Source organism: Hyperolius riggenbachi, chromosome 5 (assembly GCF_040937935.1).
Source record: "Hyperolius riggenbachi isolate aHypRig1 chromosome 5, aHypRig1.pri, whole genome shotgun sequence".
Classification (NCBI taxonomy): domain Eukaryota; kingdom Metazoa; phylum Chordata; class Amphibia; order Anura; family Hyperoliidae; genus Hyperolius; species Hyperolius riggenbachi.
The window spans coordinates 268,671,586-268,696,412 of NC_090650.1; the positions used below are offsets into that span (position 1 = coordinate 268,671,586).

Here is a 24,827-nt window from a genome sequence, read left to right on the forward strand (position 1 = left end):
TGTACTTACTGTTACTACTTACTCTTACTGTACTAGGAGTCTAGGACACTCAGTCACTGTGTTCATAGGCTACTAGCTCCTGCGTGCGTGCACTCACTGTCTGAGCGTACACACACCCACACTCCATTTCCTTCTGATCGCTGATTGATGATTGTAATTAGTTAGTTCTACTTACTGTTACTACTTACTCTTACTGTACTAGGAGTCTAGGACACTCAGTCACTGTGTTCATAGGCTACTAGCTCCTGCGTGCGTGCACTCACTGTCTGAGTGTACACACACCCACACTCCATTTCCTTCTGATCGCTGATTGATTATTGTAATTAGTTAGTTCTACTTACTGTTACTACTTACTCTTACTGTACTAGGAGTCTAGGACACTCAGTCACTGTGTTCATAGGCTACTAGCTCCTGCGTGCGTGCACTCACTGTCTGAGTGTACACACACCCACACTCCATTTCCTTCTGATCGCTGATTGATTATCGTAATTAGTTAGTTGTACTTACTGTTACTACTTACTCTTACTGTACTAGGAGTCTAGGACACTCAGTCACTGTGTTCATAGGCTACTAGCTCCTGCGTGCGTGCACTCACTGTCTGAGTGTACACACACCCACACTCCATTTCCTTCTGATCGCTGATTGATTATTGTAATTAGTTAGTTGTACTTACTGTTACTACTTACTCTTACTGTACTAGGAGTCTAGGACACTCAGTCACTGTGTTCATAGGCTACTAGCTCCTGCGTGCGTGCACTCACTGTCTGAGTGTACACACACAACACACACTCTATTTCCCTCTGATCGCTGATTGATTATCGTAATTAGTTAGTTGTACTTACTGTTACTACTTACTCTTACTGTACTAGGAGTCTAGGACACTCAGTCACTGTGTTCATAGGCTACTAGCTCCTGCGTGCGTGCACTCACTGTCTGAGTGTACACACACCCACACTCCATTTCCTTCTGATCGCTGATTGATTATTGTAATTAGTTAGTTCTACTTACTGTTACTACTTACTCTTACTGTACTAGGAGTCTAGGACACTCAGTCACTGTGTTCATAGGCTACTAGCTCCTGCGTGCGTGCACTCACTGTCTGAGTGTACACACACCCACACTCCATTTCCTTCTGATCGCTGATTGATTATCGTAATTAGTTAGTTCTACTTACTGTTACTACTTACTCTTACTGTACTAGGAGTCTAGGACACTCAGTCACTGTGTTCATAGGCTACTAGCTCCTGCGTGCGTGCACTCACTGTCTGAGTGTACACACACCCACACTCCATTTCCTTCTGATCGCTGATTGATTATTGTAATTAGTTAGTTCTACTTACTGTTACTAATTACTCTTGCTGTACTAGGAGTCTAGGACACTCAGTCACTGTTCATAGGCTACTAGCTCCTGCGTGCGTGCACTCACTGTCTGAGTGTACACACACCCACACTCCATTTCCTTCTGATCGCTGATTGATTATCGTAATTAGTTAGTTGTACTTACTGTTACTACTTACTCTTACTGTACTAGGAGTCTAGGACACTCAGTCACTGTGTTCATAGGCTACTAGCTCCTGCGTGCGTGCACTCACTGTCTGAGTGTACACACACCCACACTCCATTTCCTTCTGATCGCTGATTGATTATTGTAATTAGTTAGTTCTACTTACTGTTACTACTTACTCTTACTGTACTAGGAGTCTAGGACACTCAGTCACTGTGTTCATAGGCTACTAGCTCCTGCGTGCGTGCACTCACTGTCTGAGTGTACACACACCCACACTCCATTTCCTTCTGATCGCTGATTGATTATTGTAATTAGTTAGTTGTACTTACTGTTACTACTTACTCTTACTGTACTAGGAGTCTAGGACACTCAGTCACTGTGTTCATAGGCTACTAGCTCCTGCGTGCGTGCACTCACTGTCTGAGTGTACACACACAACACACACTCTATTTCCCTCTGATCGCTGATTGATTATCGTAATTAGTTAGTTGTACTTACTGTTACTACTTACTCTTACTGTACTAGGAGTCTAGGACACTCAGTCACTGTGTTCATAGGCTACTAGCTCCTGCGTGCGTGCACTCACTGTCTGAGTGTACACACACCCACACTCCATTTCCTTCTGATCGCTGATTGATTATTGTAATTAGTTAGTTCTACTTACTGTTACTACTTACTCTTACTGTACTAGGAGTCTAGGACACTCAGTCACTGTGTTCATAGGCTACTAGCTCCTGCGTGCGTGCACTCACTGTCTGAGTGTACACACACCCACACTCCATTTCCTTCTGATCGCTGATTGATTATCGTAATTAGTTAGTTGTACTTACTGTTACTACTTACTCTTACTGTACTAGGAGTCTAGGACACTCAGTCACTGTGTTCATAGGCTACTAGCTCCTGCGTGCGTGCACTCACTGTCTGAGTGTACACACACCCACACTCCATTTCCTTCTGATCGCTGATTGATTATTGTAATTAGTTAGTTCTACTTACTGTTACTAATTACTCTTGCTGTACTAGGAGTCTAGGACACTCAGTCACTGTTCATAGGCTACTAGCTCCTGCGTGCGTGCACTCACTGTCTGAGTGTACACACACCCACACTCCATTTCCTTCTGATCGCTGATTGATTATCGTAATTAGTTAGTTGTACTTACTGTTACTACTTACTCTTACTGTACTAGGAGTCTAGGACACTCAGTCACTGTGTTCATAGGCTACTAGCTCCTGCGTGCGTGCACTCACTGTCTGAGTGTACACACACCCACACTCCATTTCCTTCTGATCGCTGATTGATTATTGTAATTAGTTAGTTCTACTTACTGTTACTACTTACTCTTACTGTACTAGGAGTCTAGGACACTCAGTCACTGTGTTCATAGGCTACTAGCTCCTGCGTGCGTGCACTCACTGTCTGAGTGTACACACACAACACACACTCTATTTCCTTCTGATCGCTGATTGATTATCGTAATTAGTTAGTTGTACTTACTGTTACTACTTACTCTTACTGTACTAGGAGTCTAGGACACTCAGTCACTGTCCATAGGCTACTAGCTCCTGCGTGCGTGCACTCACTGTCTGAGTGTACACACACCACCCACACTCTATTTCCTTCTGATCGCTGATTGATTATTGTAATTAGTTAGTTCTACTTACTGTTACTACTTACTCTTACTGTACTAGGAGTCTAGGACACTCAGTCACTGTGTTCATAGGCTACTAGCTCCTGCGTGCGTGCACTCACTGTCTGAGTGTACACACACCCACACTCCATTTCCTTCTGATCGCTGATTGATTATTGTAATTAGTTAGTTCTACTTACTGTTACTAATTACTCTTACTGTACTAGGAGTCTAGGACACTCAGTCACTGTGTTCATAGGCTACTAGCTCCTGCGTGCGTGCACTCACTGTCTGAGTGTACACACACTAAATTTACTTGTGATTACTACTGATTATTGTAACTGCTAGTTGTACTTCCTGACTGTTACTACTTACTTACTGTACTAGGGGACACTCACTCAGTCACCTCACCAACCAACCCACTCCATTAAAGTACCCCACTTTTCACCCGCCCTTTTAAAAAACTTTTGTCTATACGCCCAAAACATTGAAGATGTCTGGAAGTGGCAGCCAGCGCGGTTTGGGCAAGGGGAAGGGCAGCAAGGGAATCAGGAGGAGAGGGAGCAGCATTGTGGCAAGCCGCGGCCGCGGGCGCGCCATCATGCACAGTTCCGCAGCAGCAGCAGCAGCGTCAGTGGCTAACATTCCTCCCATAGCCACTGGCCGTGGACGCCTTGGGCGCCGCCCAGCAGGAGCATCTGCAACTCATGCTGCAGAGACACAGCAGCAGCAGCGTGTAGCACCTGCTCCCATTTTCCTCCAGCCGGGTCGGAAACGTCCCATTGAGGAAAAGGATGCAGACACTGTGGTGCAACTCATGACGGAGGATGAGCAGCCCGCCATCAGCTCTGCATCCGAGGCCTCCACCCTCACCACCACCACCACCACCACCACCACCACCCCTGTTCACAGCAGCCGCCCAGCAGGGCCTGGGGAGGAGGCCAGTTCACCATCAGTATATTGGACACAATGTGGGCTGCACGACCGCTGTCTGGGACCTCCTGTTGTGTTTATTTACAGCCCTGGTATCACCGCTAGGTACCAGGGCTATTATGTCACGCTGCCTACCTGCTGCCACACTCACACTGCTCCTCCATACCTCCTCCTGCTGCTGCTGCTGCTGTCTGTCTGTGTTTCCCACTGCCAGGGTACACAGATGATTTACCTTCTGCTGCCACTCTGCCACCAGCTATTACGTCAAACAATAGCTGCTCGCCTACTCCTCCATTCCTCCTCCTGCTGCTGCTGTCTGTCTGTGTTTCCCACTGCCAGGGTACACAGAATTACCTTCTTCTGCTGCCACTCTGCCACCAGCTATTACGTCAAACAATAGCTATATTGGTTGCAAAACCAAAACCAAACAAACCATTAAAAAAAAAAAAAAGGTTTAATTTTTCTGAGGTGCCCGGGTTGAAAACTGTGTTGTCCCAGTTGTGTATTGGACACAATGTGGGCTGCACGACCGCTGTCTGGGACCTCCAGTTGTGTTTATTTACAGCCCTGGTATCACCGCTAGGTGCCAGGGCTATTATGTCACGGCGAGCTGCCTGCCTCATTGACTGCCTGCTGCCACACACTCATCCTCCTCCTCCTGCTGCTGAATTTACCTCCTGCTGTCTTTGTGTTTCCACTGCCAGGGAGCACATACAATGGCGCTTCCAACATGCGTGCGCCCACCAGCTATTTGTTACGCTCAAAAATAGCTGCATTTCTTTAAAAAAAAATTGAAAAGAGAAATACGTGAAGAAGAAGAAGACGATATTGAAAAAGAAGGAGAAGGAGAAGATGAAGATGAAGAAGAAGATGAAGAAGAAGATGAAGAAGATGATGAAAAAGAAGAAGAAGATGAAGAAGATGAAGAAGATGAAGAAGAAGAAGATGAAGAAGAAGAAGATGAAGAAGAAGAAGATGAAGAAGATGATGAAGAAGATGAAGAAGAAGAAGATGAAGAAGAAGAAGAAGAAGATGAAGAAGAAGAAGATGAAGAAGAAGAAGAAGATGAAGAAGAAGAAGATGAAGAAGATGAAGATGAAGAAGAAGAAGAAGATGAAGAAGATGAAGATGAAGAAGAAGATGATGAAGAAGAAGAAGAAGATGATGAAGAAGAAGAAGAAGAAGAAGATGATGAAGAAGAAGAAGAAGATGATGAAGAAGAAGAAGAAGAAGAAGAAGAAGAAGAAGAAGAAGAAGAAGAAGACAATATAGAAGAAGAAGAAGAAGATATAGAAGAAGAAGATCTAGAAGAAGAAGAAGAAAGATAAAGAAGAAGAAGAAGAACAAGTATATACAGTAACACTACTGAACAAAATTAAGGACACAACTTCTCTTTCCACATTTTTTTTTAAAGGAACATCCCCACATAATCACTTGCTGTTGTTACTTGGAAAAAAAGATGTTTCTTGCATCATTCACCCTCAAAACAAGTGTTGGAAGCTATTTAAGGCCAATTCGAATAGTCAGCTCGAATAGTGAGCTCGAATACCGACTCGAAAAGTGAGCTCGAAGTCCGAGGTCGAATCGAATAGTAAAAATTATTCGACTCGAATATTCGACTGACCTTGAATAATTTACTATTCGAATTCGACCAAACTCGAATTTTAAAAAGGGGTATTTGAGCATCACTGTTCTGCGCATTGAGAATGGTTCAGTACTTTTACTGAATAGCTTAATAACGTTGTTAAGTAAAAAAAAAAATTTGTCCAATGTTAATTTCCATAGACAACCAGATAATGCAGTACACACCAGTGTTACAGGGTACATTGGTGATAGATCAAATACTGTGCTAGTCTTTGGTAGAAGGAGGGGAATTTACAGTTAACTCATACCTGTTTTTGTCTAATTAAGTAGACAATAAGTTTTTGTTAACCACCAACACGGTTCCCATTCATTGATCTAAGTCCCCGTGTGAATGAACGCCGCCGTCTGTTAGACGGCGCCTATATTCATAAAGACCGTCCACGCAGTGCTTCCTGATTACGTAGTAATACTGAACTCACCTGTGAGGACGTCTTGTGGCCAAATTATAAAATTATATCTACATTTTTTTTTTCAATAAAGAATCCCTTTTTACCTTATTTTTACATTATAAATTAACCCCTGATCTCCCACACTCCCCAATAGTTACCAATTTTATTTTATTTTTTTTAAAGAATAAACAATTTTTACAAATAAAAACAAACATAAATAGTTACCTTAGGGACTGAACTTTTTTAATATGTACAGTATGTAAAGAGGGTATATTACCATTACTTTATAAAATATGGTCTTTTAATTAGGGATGGACGCAAAACTGAAAAAATGCGCCTTTATTTCCAAATAAAATATTGGCACCATACATTGTACTAGGGAAAAATTTTAAATGTTGCAATAACCGGGACAAAATGGGCAAATAAAATGTGTGGGTTTTAATTACGTTAGCATGTATTATTTTAAAACTATAATAGTGAAAACTAAGAAATAATGTTTAAAAGTATTTTTTCAATTTTTTTCTTATTTTTACAGTTAGAAAATAATAATTCTTAGCAAAAAGTAGCCCCCAAGAAAGCCTAATTGGTGGCAAAAAAACAAGATATAAATTGTTTTATTGTGATAAACAGTAATAAAGTTATAGTTGAATGAATGGTAGGAGCGCTGACAGGTGAAAATTGCTCTGTTTTTTTTTAAGGGGAAAAATCCTTCAAGGTGAAGCGGTTAAACGGATCTGGTGCTATTCAGAAACTGCCAATAAATGTGTTGTCTTTTTTGAAGACCTATAGCAAATGATTGGTAATAGTGGGATGCATGCGCGTAACAATAGGGGATGCAGCCCTTGTGCCAGCGGGGGGCCCGTGCCTCCTCCTCAGGCCCGCTCGTGGCCGATTTGGGGGGCTGGAGGGGTCACACCATGAGGGGAAAGCTATGGCCACACTCGGCGGGGAGGGGGGAAGGTCCTCATCCTCCCTCACCTCGGGCTTTCCCCTCTGTGCTCCACTCCGGCTTCAATAGCTATACAAGACAAGTGCAGCGGAGCGGCGGGCAGCGGCAGGCAAAAATACCTTCCGTGCGTTCCAGCGCGGACACTTCTCGCTCTAGTGACTGACGCGACTTCCTGTATAAAACAGGAAGTCGCGTCAGTCACTAGAGCGAGAAGCGTCCGGACGCACGGAAGGTATGTTTGCCTGCCGCTGCCCGCCTCTCCGCTGCACTTGTCTTGTATAGCTATTGAAGCTGGAGCGGCGCACAGAGGGGAAAGCCCGAGGTGAGGTAGGGGGGGGGGGCCTTCCCCCCTCCCCGCCGAGTGTGGCCATAGCTTTCCCCTCATGGTGCGACCCCTCCAGCCCCCCAAAACAGCCACGAGCGGGCCCTGGGGGGAGGGGGGCCCCAGAGGGGAGGGGGGACCGCTCACAATTTTTGCAGGGGGGCCCGGGGGCTCTTAGTTATGCCCCTGGTGGGATGAGAAGAAAATTATTAGAACTTCATCTTGTTCTTGCAGAGAAAGCATGAGTATTTACTAACTAATAATCTGAACCTGATAATTCATAACTTGAAAATAACTTTTAAAGGGATACTTAGCAGTAGATTGAATACAAAATGTCACTTACCTGGGGCTTCCTCCAGCCCACTGTAGGCAACGAGATCCCCCGGCGTCCTCCTGGCTCTTTTCCGTGTCTCTCCGGTGGCTCCCGTTACCGGCGACACCCCGGCCAGGTGTGGGGCCGGCTCTTCGTGCGCCTGCGTCGTAGAGCGGACCCAACAGAGATCAGCGATTTCCGCCTATCTCCATGCTAAGAGCTGCAACAGGAAATTAAATATATCAAGCCTTGTCAGGCTTGTCGAGCCAGGATTGTGGGTCATTTCGGGAGAGCCAGCGCTGGTTTGCCTGCAGCTACAGGGATGGGGGAAGCCTCATTGGGACCCTGAGGCTTCCCCCTCCCGAGGTGAGTACCCCCCAGGGGAACTTTTTTTTTTGTTACAGAGTCTCTTTAACCACTTGAGGACCCACCCTTTACCCCCCCTTAAGGACCAGCGCTGTTTTAGCTGATCTGTGCTGGGTGGGCTCTACAGCCCCCAGCACAGATCAGGGTGCAGGCCGACCAGATCGCCCCCTTTTTTCCCCACTAGGGGGATGATGTGCTGGGGGGGGTCTGATCGCTCCTGCCTGATGGGTGTTGCGGGGGGGGGGGCACCTCAAAGCCCCCCTCCACGGCGAGATTCCCCTCCTTCCTCTCCTCCCTGTCCCCCCTGGTGATCTGGGCTGCACAGGACGCTATCCGTCCTGTGCAGCCAGTGACAGGCTGTCCCCTGTCACATGGCAACGATCCCCGGCCGCTGATTGGCCGGGGATCGCCGATCTGCCTTACGGCGCTGCTGCGCAGCAGCGCCGTACAATGTAAACAAAGCGGATTATTTCCGCTTGTGTTTACATTTAGCCTGCGAGCCGCGGCCGGCGGCCCGCAGGCTATTCACGGAGCCCCCCGCCGTGAATTGACAGGAACTCGCGCGATCGGCTGCTTCCTGATTAATTAGCCTGCAGCCGGCGACGCAGAACTGCGTCGCTGGTTCTGCAGCTGCCACTTTGCCGACGCGCGGTATGAGTGCGCGGTCGGCAAGTGGTTAAAGGGCATTTTATTTTCAAGTTGTGAAAATATCACCTAGGAGAAAACTCAGGTGAAAAAGTTAATTGCATATGGGCCCTGGGCCCATAAGCAATTCACTTTTCACCTGAGTAATCTCCTGGGAGATAATCTTCATCTTCTCTCTAAACTAACTTTCAGCATTTTACAATTGAAAAAGTACCCAGAAGTTGGTGAAAAGGTACTATCACATTTATTCTGAGTATTTTCTTGCTTGCTGGTGGCTTAAAAGGCATTTTATGACAAGTTGTGAAAATATCACCTAGGAGAAAACTCAGGAGAAAAAAAAGTGAATTGCATGTGGGCCCTTGTCAAAAAATGCTTTTTAGACCACCAACAAGCAAGACAATAATCAAAACAATGTTGGCAGTACTGTTTAACTAACTTTTGGGTACTTTTTCAATTGTAAAATGCTAAAAAGTTATTTTAAAGAGAATATGAAAATTATCACCTAGGAGATAACTCGGGAGAAAAAGTTAATTGCATATGGACCTAGGTTCAAAAAATGGCAGGCATGATTAGCCTCTGAGCTAAATGCTGTTGGAGCTGGGCTCTGCTGAAACGGGCGTGGAGAGGGTGGGGAGTCGGCTGTTAGTGTGTGGTGATGGGAGGAGAATGGGCGGAGCCACATTAATCAAGTCTGCCTCTTCCTCCTTATCATTATTCAACAGAGTGGGTCTAATACTTTCACTGCAGAACTCAGAAACTGCAGCGTTAAAACAAGAACATGGACAATGCCTAAAGGTATATGAGCCTGGCACATACCTTAAGGCTACTTGCACACCAAGACGTTGCGTTAGGTGCCACGTTAAGGTCGCATAACGTGCACCTAACACAACGTATGGTGCTGCAAGAGCCGACGGTAGAGTGAGCCGCGTTAGGCGGCTCTATTTCGATAAAGTCTCCCAGAGTGGCGCTGATTGGCCGGCGGGACCACGTGACGCGGAGCGAGACACTCCGCATCACGTGGTCCCGCCGGCCAATCAGCGGCCGCCAGTGCAGTGAATATTAAGTAGCCATGTGCGCGGCTACTGTAGCTGGCTCTCCCCGCCTCCTCTCCGCCCCCTACTGCGCATGTGTAAACAGTCTAACGCGGCTATAGCCGCTGTAACGCCGTAGCATGCTGCACTTTCCGGGCAACGTACAGCGTTACATGTAACGCAACGTGGGCTGTGTGAACAGCCCACTTGAGTTACATTGCTGTGCGTTGCGGGAGCGTTACAGGCGCACTAACGTGCGCCTGTAACGTCCCTGTGTGTAAGCAGCCTAAAACTTAATTTAGTACAAATAATATGACTTCAGGATTGCTTTTATAAACTGCAATAATGACAAATACAATCTTCATATATAGAGCTGAACTGGATTGGATCTTGCCCAAAAAAGAAGGACGTGAAACCTTATTTTCTCACCTAACATTCTGAAACAGTTACAAGTATTAGATCAAATAAATGCAAGCAGAATCTGTTGCAACACTTTATCTTATATTAATCATTCTACGTAACCATAAAAAAATAATCCCTTAATACACACCACTTTATATATTATTTCTAGCCAGAGGATTCTTTATTTTCTTTGTAAATATTAGAAACCTTTTTTGTACCTTTTAACACACAGCAGTGACATCATGCAAAATCGAAAATAGATGTTATGCTCTATTTGCAATTGCTCACCACTCCTGCCAAGCACAGTCTAACCATAGGTATACATGCTCTGTCTGGCCTCTAAATAAAGTTTCATAAGATTGAACAAGATGGAACATGCTGTAATGATTATGCTGCATTTACACTCCTAAAGTAAATTAATGGAAACACAAATGTATTTAACCTTTGTGCATTCTTTCACTGAGAATGAAAAATGTTCTTGCCACTAGCACAGCCACAGCCATCCTGCAGTTTTTTTTCAGTTCTTCCAGAAAGACCTTCCCTTCTGCTTTTAAAGAACAATTGAAGTCAGAGATATATGGAGGCTGCCATATATAATTCCTTTTAACCTCCATGGCTGTAAGCCCGACCTAGGGTCGGGCTACCCGGCTAGCCTCTGCAGGGGATCAAATGGCCCCGGGAGGATTTTTTTCAATAAAAACTTTTGTATATTGTTAAGCTAGCACTTCGCTAGCTAACCATGTGGCCAAAGTCCCTCCGGTCCCCACCGATCGCCCCCAATCGCCGCCGTTATACGTACCCCCCAGGGATCCCGCAATGACGCAGCCTCCCAATCATCTCCAGGCTTCACTATGGGGAGGATCGGGACTGCGCATGACGTCCATGACGTCATGACGTCATGTCCGATCGTCGCCATAGCGACGAGTGAAGCTCATTGGTGAAGCTGCGGCTCTCACGGGATCGTGGACGGGTAAGTATTGCCGGCGGCGATCGGGGGGTCAGAGAGGTGCCGGGGAACTTGGGCCACATAGTTGACACGGGCAGTTGATAGGCAGCTCGCACAACTCCTTGCTGCTTCCTGGTAACAGCTCAGTGCTGCCTGGTAACTGCCCACTGCTGCCGGGTAACTGCTTGCTGAGCACACAGTTCAACTGCCCCATGGAAACAAGGCCTGAGCCATAGACGCTGAACAAGCAGATCAAGTGTTTCTGATATTCTGACAAGATTAGCTGCATGGTTGTTTCAGGTGTGATTCTGACACTACTTCAGCCAAATACTAAGGATATTGGTGTGGGATCATTATTGCATTACTTGCAGTTTTTTCCAAACTTTTGTGAATTAACCCCAGAATTATCTTGGTTAAATAAAGACATGCATTCAATCAAGTTCAACCTTACAAACGATCTAGCTGACTGGATCAAGTTATCATCTTTTTCCATGTAGATGTCATATGGATGTCATTCGAACTTAAGAAAGTACTCAAATCCTTTTTAAATGTGAGTATATTGAATGAGTCATAACTACATCCAAGTCCAATTGATGCAAATAAGAAAGCCCAAAACAACCATATGAGATATAAAGTAAAGCCAGTTACCATGATGTAATTTTGATGGTCCTTGTTGGAAAAAGTTTGGCATCTGGCTTATAAATGCATAAATACCCTACTGATTGTCCCATTGCCATACTTAGGTAATTGTAGCAGCTGTGTAATGTCATTTGACTCTGTTATGTGCTGTAATATTTGCGATGCTTGATAATATGGACCTGATGGATGCACTGAGTATCAGTGAAATTGCTGTGTGCAGGCAGTGCATGGAAACTTTACCAGCACTAAGGTACAATGCATGCATTAACCCGGCAATGAGCATTGTGCTAATGGTAATGCGAGCTGCCAATCCCCCCGCCATTAGTCCCAGTAAAATTGCTGTGCACTACGCACTACTTGGGCAGGCACTTGAACTGCTGCTTCATGGGTCAGGCCCATACTTACTCAATTATTTTTGCATACAAATTGGCTGGTGTGCAACTGTGCATGCCATTTTATTGTTATTCATACAAAAGCAATTAGCACTGATTCTGGTAGGGGAATAGGCGCAACCAAAACCCATTCTGCAAACCAATAACCACCTACTCAAAGTAATTCAGTAAGGCTTGCCTTGGGGGATAGGCAGAAGTACATTGTTCCAGTGCTGCATGGGGTGTCACCTTCAGCCTGGCTATAAGCATACAAGAATTAACAATCTATAGGTTCTTTGCATCAGTCCTACAGCCAGTTGTGGCAGAGCTGGTTTAAATTTTAAGGGTGGTCTGTTAACGCTCTCACCTTTTGTGGCACGTTTATCTGCAATGCACGTCCTGCTATTAAACTGTTCCAGAGATGGTACACTAGGATTAATTTATACTTACCCAGGGCTTCCTCCAGCCCCATGAGCATTGCTAAGTCCCTTGCCATCTTCCTTGGCCACTCCATTCTAGCGCTACAACTGCTGGTAATCCGTACTACTGAGCAGGTGCAGAATGCTCCAAGGGATGGGAGGGGTGTGTGCGTGGCTCAGCCGTGCATGCGCAGACGGCCGCGGCTGCCCGGAGTACCAGGAGTCATGATGGCTTAACGGTGGGGCCGAGGAGGGCAGCGAGAGATTCTGTGCTGGGGCTGGAGGAAGCTCCGGGTAAGTATAAATAAGCGCTAGTGAACCATCTCTGGTTCACTTTAAGGATGCTAATGGTAGACCATTGGTAACACAGGAAGATTGTAAGCACTCCCGTGGTTTAAATGAGTAACTGCAATTACAAACAACTAATTCCTATTTTTTCTTAATGACCATTAGACAGGTATTGGTGAAAACAGGTTGGTGTGACCTGTAAGTTTTATTTGAGTGTGTCTGATTTCTAGGCTTTGGTATCACCCTCAACTTGGTTGTAAACATGTTGCAGAATTAGGGCTCAAGGAGTAAAAAAGGCCTCTAGACAACCAAGACAGAGGAGGAAACAGCAAGACACAGAACATTTATATTGTGCTTTTCTCCTGGCAGACTCAAAGGGTCAAAGCTGCAGCAACTGGGCAGTAGCAGTGTTAGGGAGTCTTGCCCAAGGTAGGAAGAGCAGAGATTCAAACCCTGGTCTCCTGTCTCAGAGGCAGAGCCCTTAACCAGTACACTATCCAGGCAGCCACCAAGTACACTGGTACACCAAGGAAACATGCATCCAGCCTCCTAAGGGTTCGTGTGTCATCATCGTTACTCAGAAATCCAGGTGGTGATGCACCTCCTCATTATGGTATTTTTTTTTTTTTACTTGTCAGGGTGAGGACACATCCCTGGCTATATGTTTGAGCCAGAGAAACAGCAGATGTTCTCTTCACATATGACGTACCACCACCAGTTGCAGTCGTAGCAATAGAAATTAGCAAAGGAACAAATAAGAGAGACTTCCAGTTTTACTTCTGATTGTTCCAATGCATTCAAATTGTTTGAAATTGTTTGAAACAATCACCTCTACAAGAGTTAAATTAAAATTCTGTAAATGTTAGTAGTCTTTACTTTAAGAGCAAAGAGCATGAAGAACTAGAAAGTAGAAGTCCATTGTCCAGTTTTCTTCACCCTGCGATGGTTCAGTCTTCTCATTTCTTACTATGTCAGCCAGCTGTCACACGCAGAAAACAAGAGGGCTCTTGCTTCCACCATCATACAAAGAAACTTAATGCCAAACTATCCACATTCTATGCATTTCAATTACAGCCCAATCAGATTTTGAATGCAAGGGGGATGTTAGTTATTAAAACAGCTATTTTGCAAATCCTAGAGCAAAATGAGAAGATATGTGGGCCGTGCCTCATAACGCACACCACACAAACACATTTTATTTTTGTTTCTTCATTGTTTTTTAATTTACATTCTGCGTAGAGAAAAAGTTGACTGGCGACTAGCTGGTGGGAGATTTTATATGAAATATTAAATTCCACTTTAAAGCATATTTGAAGCTTACCTTAAATAAGAAGAGTCCACCATGCTATTTTCTATTTACAAGTTTTCTTTTTGCCTGGGTGGGTTTTGAGTCACCACAACATGCAGTCAGGGCAGTCAGAATGCCTAATCTGCTCTTGACCAATTATTTATGATACTTTAGTAGTGGAAGATTAGCATAGCAATAAGATCATTTGTATTTTAAAAAGGTGCTGGTGCCTACTGGAGTAGAGTCACTGTGTTCCTGCGCCAGCCTGGCCTGCTGTTGTGCCTGATTCACATTGCAGTTATCTTTTCATTTAGGATGAAGTGCAGGGTTATTCCAGTTATTAACCTCCCCCTCCTAGTTTGTGTAATGTAAGAGGTGTGGTTTATGCACCAGGAGTTTCCACTGGGCAATGTCTGGGGCATGCTACTCAGCATTCCTCCTTTTCTTGTTTGCAAAAAGGGAGATTGGTAGGCTGCTCAAAGAAAACAGTGCCTGGTTACATAAGGGCTGTAGTGTAAAGCTGCTACTAAGCCATTTAAAAGACACCTGAATTTAGGGATAAAGAGGCTACCATATTTATTTCCCTTTAATCAATTTAGGTTGCCTGGCTGTCCTGCTGATCCCCTGCCTTCACACTCTTAGCTACAGACCCTGAATAAGCATTCTGATCAGTTGTTTGGAAAGAGTTCTGAATGCTTGTTTCAGGTGCGAGATTCAGTCACTGCAGCCAAATAGATCAGCAGGACTACCAGGCCATTGGTACAGGGCCGGTTTAAGCAACAATGGGGCCCCAGGGCAAAATAAACCTGGGGGGCCCCCCCAACATATACCCCGGAACAAAAATCGGCATTAGGGGACCTTTTTTGCAGCTGGTATAGTCAGGGTGTGAAGTCCCAATCGGTCAGAGCTCCACATTCTGGCTATCCCAGCCTGCATGGGGGACAAGGGGTTAAAAAGTTTCAGGAGGGGGGACCCCACATAATTTTTTTTAAAAAAAAAATTCCCACACTCTAAACATAAAAAAATTGGGAAAATAGGAAAAAATGCCAGGGATCTTCATACAGCCATATTGCGGCAGTATAGCGATCCCTGGCCAAAGCGCTGCGGCTGCGTATAGACCCCATGAAAACCCCGTCAGGAAATGTATTGCGCTTTCGTTTGATGCATGTAAAATTACACTACCGTTAGGTTTGCTACTAAAAGTGACATTTACCGCATTTAAAACTATACTTTTTTCCTTCTAAACTTTAAAATCGATTTTCTCAAAAACTATAAGGTCTTTTTGAGAAATTGTTTTTTCCTCTTATTCCTAATAATCTCCTTAACATAGCCTGCAAATTTAGGGTTTCTAGCATTTAAGGTGGATTTGTTATTAACCATTAAAGTCGGCAGGTTTTTAAATGTGTTTTTTTTTTCCTTTGAAACTTTAAAATCGATTTTCTCAAAAACTATAAGGCCGATTTGAAAATTTTTTTTTCCTCTTGTAGCCACTGGGGGCCCCTACAAGTTCTGGGGCCCTGGGGCAGCTGCCTCCTTTGCCTTAATGGTAGCGCCGGCCCTGCATTGGTATTGTTCAAAAGGAAATAGATAAGACAGCCTCCATATTTCTCCCACTTAGGCCCCGTTCACATTGCACGTGTTTCCAGCCGTGTTTTGGAAACACGTGCAGGAGGCCAACACGCATGACATAGATTGCACTGTCTGATGTTCACACTGCATGCGTTCCGGACCTGTGCAGTCCGGGAACGCATGCTGCACGCATTTGTTGCGCGGCTGTCCCATTCACTTTTCAGTGATGGGCTCAGCCACGTAACGCATACAAACGCATATGGTGTGTGTTCGCATGCGTTGCGTTGCGCACACATGGCCGTCCGCGTTTGCAATGTGAATGGGGCCTAAAGGTGTACTTAAGAGGAACAAACTGAGGAACTGCATTTCAGTGCAATCAAAGCAGGAACCCGCATTACTGTCCCTAATATCAAAAAAGTCATTGGTTTCACATATCTGCAAATACATGTTAAATATAGAAATGGCCCAAACCTCAGATTTTAGGTTCGTGAACCTACCGCGAAAGTTTGGTTCGCGCGAACTTTTGCGAACCGCAATAGACTTCAATGGGGAGGTGAACTTTGAAAACTAGAAAAATGTATGCTGGCCACAAAAGTGATGGAAAAGATTTTTCAAGGGGTCTAACACCTGGAGGGGGGCATGGCGGAGTGGGATACACGCCAAAAGCCCTGGGAAAAATCTGGATTGGATGCAAAGCAGCGTTTTAAGGGCAGAATTCACATTGAATGCTAAATTGCAGGCCTAAAGTGCTTTAAAACATCCTGAGACACTCATATAGCCGGCAGTCATTGCTTCAATACGCAAGCCCCTTCACCACGGCAAGGTAATGATCACGAAAGAGAAATGGTCAAATGTACATGCCTTTTGTTTTGTTGTTGCAGCTGCACTGCAGCCAGAAAAATTAGGCAGGCATGTACACGCACCAGAAAAATTATTATAGCGTCCGCTGCTAGCAGCGGCTTTAAAAATTCAGGAATCCGCCTGGAGTCCTGGACCCTGTTTGTTGTGGCGGAGAAGGCAGTCAAGCAGCCTGCAGGCAGAGATGCTATGTGAGGAGCAACTTAGTCTTGGGGCAGGCAGCCAATCACACAGCGTGCAGGTAGAGATGCTGTGTGTGGGGACCAGGGTTACTCGTAAACTACGCCAGCACGAATCTACGCGTCGTAGTACGCAACTATGCATCATAGTTCGTAGACAAAGTTTAAGAACTACACGTACGCATTCCGCGTACTCGTAGTCCCGCTATGCGAACCTTCGCCCGCTACGCGTAGTTGACGTATGTATTGCGAAGTCAACTACGCGTGCGGTAACTGCATCTATATGGGTCATTGCGCATGTGCAGGAATATTATTGCACTTTTAGACGCATACAATTTTGCATTGGAAGGTGGAATGTATGCTTATATTACGTTATATTTGCAAATAGGTTGAAGATTATTGTGGATATTTTTCCGCATAAGGGCATAAGCGGTCGCATCAACTACACTTCAGGAATCCACCTGGAGTCCTGGACCCTGTTTGTGGTGGCGGAGAAGGCAGTCAAGCAGCCTGCAGGCAGAGATGCTATGTGGGGAGCAACTTAGTCTTGGGGCAGGCAGCCAATCACACAGCGTGCAGGCAGAGATGCTGTGTGTGGGGACCAGGGTTGCTCGTAAACTACGCCAGCACGAATCTACGAGTCGTAGTACGCAACTACGCACCGTAGGTCGTAGACGAAGTTAAGAACTACACGTACGCATTCCGCGTAGTTGTAGTCCCGCTATGCGAAGCTTCGCCCGCTACGCGTAGTTGACGTATGTATTGCGAAGTCAACTACGCGTGCGGTAACTGCATCTATATGGGTCATTGCGCATGCGCAGGAATATTATTGCACTTTTAGACGCATACAATTTTGCATTGGAAGGTGGAATGTATGCTTATATTACGTTATATTTGCAAATAGGTTAAAGATTATTGTGGATATTTTTCCGCATAAGGGCATAAGCGGTCGCATCAACTACACTTCGCACTGCGCGAAGCATGCGTAATTTAACACGTAGTCTACGAAATGCAAACGTAGTGAAGTTTCTGATTACATTGCCGTAGATTGCGAAGCGTATTTGCGTTAAAATACGCGTAGTTCCAGCGTAGCGAAGTTGGCTGACTACGACCATCCCTGGTGGGGACTGACTTAGTCTTCGGGCGGGCAGGAGCCCTCCGGGATCCATGCCTCATTCATTTTGAAAAAGGTGAGGTACTGAACACTTTTGTGACTAAGGCGACTTCTCTTCTCAGTGACAATGCCTCCAGCTGTGCTGAAGATCCTTTCTGACAGGACGCTTGAGGCAGGGCAAGACAGAAGTTGGATGGCAAATTGGGACAGCTCTGGCCACAGGTCAAGCCTGCACACCCAGTAGTCCAAGGGTTCATCGCTGGCTGCTCACAGTGTCTACATCCACACTTAAGGCCAGGTAGTTGGCCACCTGCCGGTCCAGGCGTTGGTGGAGGGTGGATCCGGAAGCGCTAAGGCGAGGCGTTGGACTAAAGAATGTCTGCATGTCAGACATCACCAGGAGATCGCTGGAGTGTCCTGTCCTTGCCTGCGTGGACATGGGAGGAGAATTACTGGCAGTGGTACCTTTATTGCGTTGTGCTGTGACATCACCCTTAAACGCATTGTAAAGCATAGTTGCCAGCTTGTTCTGCATGTGCTGCATCCTTTCTGCCTTCTTGTGAGTTGGTAACATGTCCGGCACTTTGTGTCTGTACCGGGGGTCTAGTAGCGTGGCCACCCAGTACAGCTCATTCCCCTTGAGTTTTTTTTATACGGGGGTCCCTCAACAGGCTGGACAGCATTAAAGATGCCATCTGCACAAAGTTGGATGCAGACGTACTATCCATCTCCTCTTGCTCTTCCTCAGTGACGTCAGGTAAGTCCTCCTCCTCCCCCCAGCCACGAACAATATCACAGGAACATCGAGCAGCACAATCCCCTGCGGCGCCTGCTGCATTTGTTCTTTTGCTGCCGCCGCCTCCTCCTCCAAAGAAACACCTTCCTCATCATCCGAGTCTGACTCCTCTTCCCCACATGACTCTTCCTCCACCTCCCCCCTCTGACAGCGAAGAAGATGTAGCAGGAGGAGAGGAGATGGCAGGAGGCCTGCCTGCAAGCCGTGGAGGTGTCACAAGTTGGTATGCTCGTACTCCCTGCTTGCCATCGGTCACCAGGTTGACCCAATGGGCTGTGAAAGTTATGTACCTGCCCTGACCGTGCTTGGCAGACCAGGCATCCGTGGTCAGGTGGACCATTGACTCAACGCTGTGTGCCAGAGATGACACCACTTGCCTCTCAACTTCACGGTACATTTTGGGTATCACCTTTTTAGAAAAATAATTGCGGCCTGGTATCTTCCACTGCGGTGTTCCAATGACTACAAATTTATGGAAGGTCTTAGAGTCCACCAGCTTGTATGGTAACAGCTGGCGAGCTAACAGTTCCGCCATGCCAGCTGTCAGACCCTGGGCAAGGGGGTGACTGGCAGAAATTGGCTTCTTCCACTCAAAAATTTCCTTCACGGACACCTGGCTGCTGTGGGCAGAGGAGCAGGAACCGCTCAAGGGCAGAGGCGGAGTGGAGGAGGGTGGCTGTGAAGGTGCAAGGGAGAAAGCGGCTGAAGATGCTGCACCTGAAGGAGGAAGAGGAGAAGGAGGGTGGCTTTTCTTTTATGTGCTGCTTTTGCTCAGGTGCTCTTCCCATTGCAGTTTGTGTCATTTCTCCATGTGCCTTCATAAGGCACTTGTCCCTACGTGAGTGTTGGCCTTTCCACGGTTAAATTTTTGGAGGCAGAGAGAACGGATGGCATTTCTCCGATCTGAGGCAGACACATTAAAAAATGTCCAAACCGCTGAGCCACCCTGGGGTGATGGCACTATGGTGGCATCAGCAGCTGACGTTGAAGGGCATTTTAGCTGGCTGTACATAGGTGGTGATACATGGCGCTGGACACTGCCACCAGCTGTTTCTGATGACGAGCTCCCCCTGCTTCTTTCAGGAACTCATCTCCTTCTACTCCTCTCTGACTTCCCCTCTGAACTGTCCCCTTGGTCATCTTGTCTATTAGGAACCCATGTGGGATCCGTATCATCATAATCATCATAATCATCCTGCCCAGCTTCGCTTGCCTCAAACTCCTCCAAAACTGCACCAACAGCAGGTATTTCATCATCCTCCTCCTCACACCATAGTGTCGCCGCCTAACTCAGACATATGAGGTGGTGTAACTTGCTTAGCGCCTTCATCTGGTTGTAACAATAATGGCTGTGAATCAGTTAATTCCCCACCAATTAACTCCTGCGAAGTGTCAAATGCAATGGATGTTGTGCTTGTAGTAGCGCTGGTGGCTGCGGAAGATGAGGTGTTCTGTGTTAACCTCCTTGGCGGTAACCCCGTGTGTGACATGGGGTAAGCCGCCGGAGGGTGCCGCTCAGGCCCTGCTGGGCCGATTTACTTAATTTTTTTTTTGCTGGACGCAGCTAGCACTTTGCTAGCTGCGCCAGCACCCCGATCGCCGTCGCCGCCGCGCGCCCGATCGCCGCTATCCGGTGCGGCGCGCGCCCCCCCCCCCCCAGACCCCGAGCGCTGCCTGGCCAATCAGTGCCAGGCAGCGCCGAGGGGTGGATCGGGTCTCCCAATGACGTCCCGACGTCGCTGACGTCGGTGACGTCATCCCGCCCCGTTGCCATGGCGACGGGGGAAGCCCTCCAGGAAATCCCGTTCTTTGAACGGGATTTCCTGATCGGTGATCGCCGAAGGCGATCGAAGCGGGCGGGGGGATGCCGCTGAGCAGCGGCTATCATGTAGCGAGCCCTCGGCTCGCTACATGATAAAAAAAAAAAAATTTAAAAACTGCTGCGCTTCCCCCTGGCGGTATTTTTCATACCGCCAAGGGGGTTAAATAGTCAACCATGTCCTGACAATCTTGGGAGTTGATTGGACGTGCCTTCTTCTGAGCACTGTACTTTGGTCGAGGGCCGCACAAAATCACATCAACACGACCTCGCACAGACCTGCCAGGTGGCCTTCCTCTGGGTCTGCCTCTACCTCTGCCTGTTTTGTCCATTGTGTCTATATCGGGGGGATGAAGTGAAAGCTATGCACAGGTATGCACAGAGTGGTATATCACACTGCGTGCACTCACGTAGGTGGGTAGGTGCACTGAACACATCAGGTTGGTATATGCAGTGATGAGGTGGATGCACTCAACACAACAGGTAGGTATATGCAGTGATGAGGTGGGTGCACTGAACACAGCAGGTAGGTATATGCAGTTATTGGTATTACAATGTGCACCTGTCACACACAGACAGGTAGTGGGCAGGCACAGTGACACTGCGTGCGCTCAACTCACGTAGGTAGGTGGGTGCACTGTGAACAACAGGTAGGTAGGTATATGCAGTGATGGGTATTACAATGTGCACCTGTCACACACAGACAGGTAGCGGACAGGCACAGTGACACTGCGTGCGCTTAACTCACGTAGGTAGGTGGGTGCATTGTGAACACAACAGGTAGGTAGGTATATGCAGTGATTGGTATTACAATGTGCACCTGTCACACACAGACAGGTAGTGGACAGGCACAGTGACACTGCATGCGCTCAACTCACGTAGGTAGGTTGGTGCACTGTGAACAACAGGTAGGTAGGTATATGCAGTAATGGGTATTACAATGTGCACCTGTCACACACAGACAGGTAGTGGTCAGGCACAGTGACACTGCGTGCGCTCAGCTCACGTAGGTAGGTGGGTGCACGGTGAACGACTGGCAGGTAGGTATATGCAGTACTGGGTATTACAATGTGCACCTGTCACACACACAGGTAGTCACTGAATGTGCTGGGCCTGACAGTGGCACACACACAGTATGAATAATCAAGGCTGTCTATGCAACACAAGTGTCAGTGGGACACACAGAAAAAAAAATAGATCAGAAGAATAAGATTAGCTCTCAAAAGAGCTGTTGTGGGGTGCTATTTTAGCAATAAGAATCAGCAAAGAGCAAGCTAACAAGCCTACAACTAACTAATCTTTCCCTATGAGAATCTGCAGCAGCAGCAGCTGTCCCTTCTCTATTTACTGCAGGCACACAAGTGAGTAAAATGGCTGGTGATGCCTGCCTTTTATAAGGGGGGGGAGTGGCTCCAGGAGGGAGTGTAGCCTGATTGGCTACAATGTGCCTGCTGACTGTGATGTAGAGGGTCAAAGTTGACCCTAATGGTGCATTATGGGGGCAAACCGAACTCCCGGAAAAGTTTGCGGTTTTCCGCGATTGCGAACCCCCGGAAGTTCGCTGGGAACCATTCGCCGGCGAGCCGTTCGGGCCATCTCTAGTTAAATAGTGGTGCCTTAATAAGGTGGTCTCTTTTGCGAACACGGCGATTAAAGCGCTGCTTGAATTAGGCGCGGCTATTCTTTCTATGCAATTTTCGGCTATATAACTCCTTGCCGGCGCGGAGTGCATAGTATGGGCGCAATGTGAATTAACGGCAAAGGTTATTAAGTGCTGCTATGGCTGGCAATCTGCTCTTGCTATTTGATTTAAACCTCCTGCTCCGCTCCCACTCATGTCCGCGCCTGAATGTTCCATCCCACTCCCATTTTTGTCAGCTGTGCTTGTTATATTGCGGCTATATGTTTATGTTTTTAGTGTTCGAAATATCTATCGGTTATGTCGCTGTAGGAGCCTGAGCAGCAGCCGCAGGGAGAGCAGCCCGACCTCTCCCTTCCTATATAGCGGCTAGATGCGTGTGTTTAGTGCTGGAAACCTTTCCAGGTTTTGTCACTGTAATGGAGGGGGGAGTCGCAGGGAGGGCCGATAGATATTTCGAACACTAAAAACATAAACATATAGCCGCAAAACAACAAGCACGATAATCGCGCCCAATTCAACAAGCGGCTAATTCAAATGTACGCTCTCTTTTGTCCCTTTCCTAGGCACTGTTGACAGCCACCTATCTTTGGCCACAGACAAGCATAGTGTTATTTCTGTACTGTAATTCCCTATAGGAAACAAATAGTGGCAAAGGAAGGATCTTCTGAGAGTGCAGTGTGGTGAGCTTGTAGCAGGTGACACATCCTGTGAGAATGAGTGCAGTTTTGTAGGCTGGTGGACACTTTATTATGTTGAATGTTGAATGGTGGAAGAGAGGAACAAAAAACTTGGGATTCAAGCAAGTAAAAAGCAACCTCAAATTTATTGTCATGGGATTTAGTATATTTGTCTCATACTGCTAGTTGAATATTTTCTTTGCTTTTGCTGGTTCCTTCTTTGGTCCCAGCTTCCGTTCACAGTTCATACATACTTGAAACGTTGGTTTCTGACTAACAGGATGCTACTGCGTGGGACAGAAACAGATTTGCTGTACATTAACTGATCTGAAGTACCTTGATAAAAATACATAGTGGATAGTCATCTCTAACTTCTCATTTTTTATCTAGCCTAGAGAGTATCTCCCTCATGACCTTTCTGAAACAGAATTAGGAATTATAGTTTACACAGAGATACGGGCATACCTGAAAACCTGTAATTTGTGTGGGAGGAGAAAAAGCTACACAGGTTGGCGGTAGAGAATGAAAAAGAATACAAGAGAAAAAGTGATTATCCTTCCAAATCAGAATGTCTTGTTAGTCATTGCAAGCATTTAAACAAGTGCTTGTGAGATGTGGTCTATTATGAACAGTCTTACTTTAGACATACAGAAATTGTTCACTTGGGGGTAGCATTTAAAGTGAACCTGACATGGAAATGAACTTATGAGATAATTAATTGTATGTGTAATATGGAATGATAAGTAAAACATTAGCAGTATAGAAAAGAACCTCATATTTTTACTTTCAGTTTTAAAAAATGATGAATTGCTCTAAAAATGTAAAAATACCACATTCAATAAAATACCTACTTTTTTCTACTACCGCACTTCATTCTGTGAATTGAAGCCACTAAGCTCATCCAGGTCTAAGAGACAGAGTATGACATGTACGCCACTCAGGCAGGCGGTGTGAAATCCACCCAGAAGTGTTTTGCGAGCAACCGGTAGATCATAATCTACCCAATGAGCACCCCTGTTTTAAGGAAAGCAATACACAGACCTCCCAGAAGAATGAGCTTTCACACAGAAACTGTTAGCTTGTATACAATTAAAGTGACTACTGAAATATTAATTTTGCTATACAAGTGTGCCTTTAGTCAGTGTTGCTTGCAAATTTTCGCCCAAGTCATTATCGCATGGAAAATCCCTTTTTCGAATTCAGTGAATTTTCTCGAAAATCTTTGGAAATATTCGCATTTCGACCAGCAGCGAAAATCAAAGAAACTTCGCTGTATGCGGATGCTTATGCCCTTATGGGGAAAAATGTCCGCAATAATCCGCAAAATATGCGCATGGGTGAACTAATACATGCGTACATTCCACCTTACAATGCGCAATTGGATACATATAGAAGGGCAATAATATTTTTGCGCATGCGCAATGATCCGTATAGACGCAGTTACCGCACGCGTAGTTGATTTTGCAATACATACGTCAACTACGCGTAGCGGGTGAAGCTTCGAATAGCGGTACAACGACTACGTAGAAATACGTACGTGATAAACTATGTATTTAGCGTGAAAATAACGGGCATTAGGTGAAAATTAATGCGAAAATATTCGTTCGAGAATTCGCCTGTCAAAAAGAAATTAGTGCTTTTTTCGGCGAAAATTCGGCGAAAAGAATATTTGCATTTTCGCTCATCACTGCTTATAGTATGCTAGTTACACATTTGAAACAAGCCAAAGTAGCTGTTAACCCCCCTGGCATTACAAAAAAATCGCCAGGGGGGCGGCGCAGCACTTTAAAAAATTAACAAAAAAAACCCATGTAGCTAGCCTATTGCTAGCTACATGATCGCCGCTGTGCAGCAGCATCCCCCCACCCCCTCCAATCGCCTCCGGTGATCAGCGCACACAGGAAATTCCGTTCAGAATTGTATTTCCTGTTTGGCTTCCCCCATCGCCATGGCGACGTTTATCAACATCATCCACGTCATGGCGTCAGGGAAGTCCCGATCCACCCCTTAGCGCTGCCTGGCACTGATTGGCCAGGCTGCGCAAGGGGCCAGGGGCATCGCAGCGCAGCGGGTATTTGCAGATCGGCGGCGAG

General features: G+C 46.1%; 1 long non-coding RNA gene across 1 annotated transcript in view; it reads left to right on the forward strand.

Moving 5' to 3' along the window:
* The first annotated feature begins 11,325 nt into the window (after nucleotides 1-11,325).
* LOC137517647 (uncharacterized) overlaps nucleotides 11,326-24,827 on the forward strand; it is a 30,790-nt gene continuing 17,288 nt past the window's right edge. Inside the window, exon 1 of the long non-coding RNA XR_011020608.1 lies at nucleotides 11,326-11,625. This is a non-coding gene — a long non-coding RNA (uncharacterized lncRNA). The remainder of the gene's footprint in view (nucleotides 11,626-24,827) is intronic.